Source organism: Penaeus monodon, chromosome 20 (genome assembly GCF_015228065.2).
Source record: "Penaeus monodon isolate SGIC_2016 chromosome 20, NSTDA_Pmon_1, whole genome shotgun sequence".
In the NCBI taxonomy this organism is placed as follows: domain Eukaryota; kingdom Metazoa; phylum Arthropoda; class Malacostraca; order Decapoda; family Penaeidae; genus Penaeus; species Penaeus monodon.
Window position 1 is genome coordinate 39,499,501 of NC_051405.1, and position 265 is coordinate 39,499,765.

The following is a 265-nucleotide window of genomic DNA, read 5'->3' on the forward strand; positions in this document are numbered from 1 at the left end:
CCTCGAGCATTTAATTACACTCCCAGCTTAATTCCCTGCGATACTCCCGGAATGGCTAAGGCGCTAGTTACGTGGGATAATGACCTATCGTAATTTCATCCACTTATCACCTAATCAAGCGAAAATATGATTATCTTTCCAGTTTAGGTTTACGTAGAGAAAGAACAACGACATCTTCATACTGATATTTATTCATATCTCTCCTCCTAACACAAATTAAAAATAATATAACTAACACTTACATTACTGCACTCTATTCCCTTAT

At 36.2% G+C, this 265-nt stretch overlaps 1 protein-coding gene across 1 annotated transcript in view; it reads right to left on the reverse strand.

Moving 5' to 3' along the window:
- The window catches only part of LOC119585810 (insulin-like growth factor-binding protein complex acid labile subunit), a 64,436-nt gene that overhangs the window by 59,822 nt on the left and 4,349 nt on the right, over positions 1-265 (reverse strand). The gene's annotated exons all lie outside the window — the stretch shown is intronic.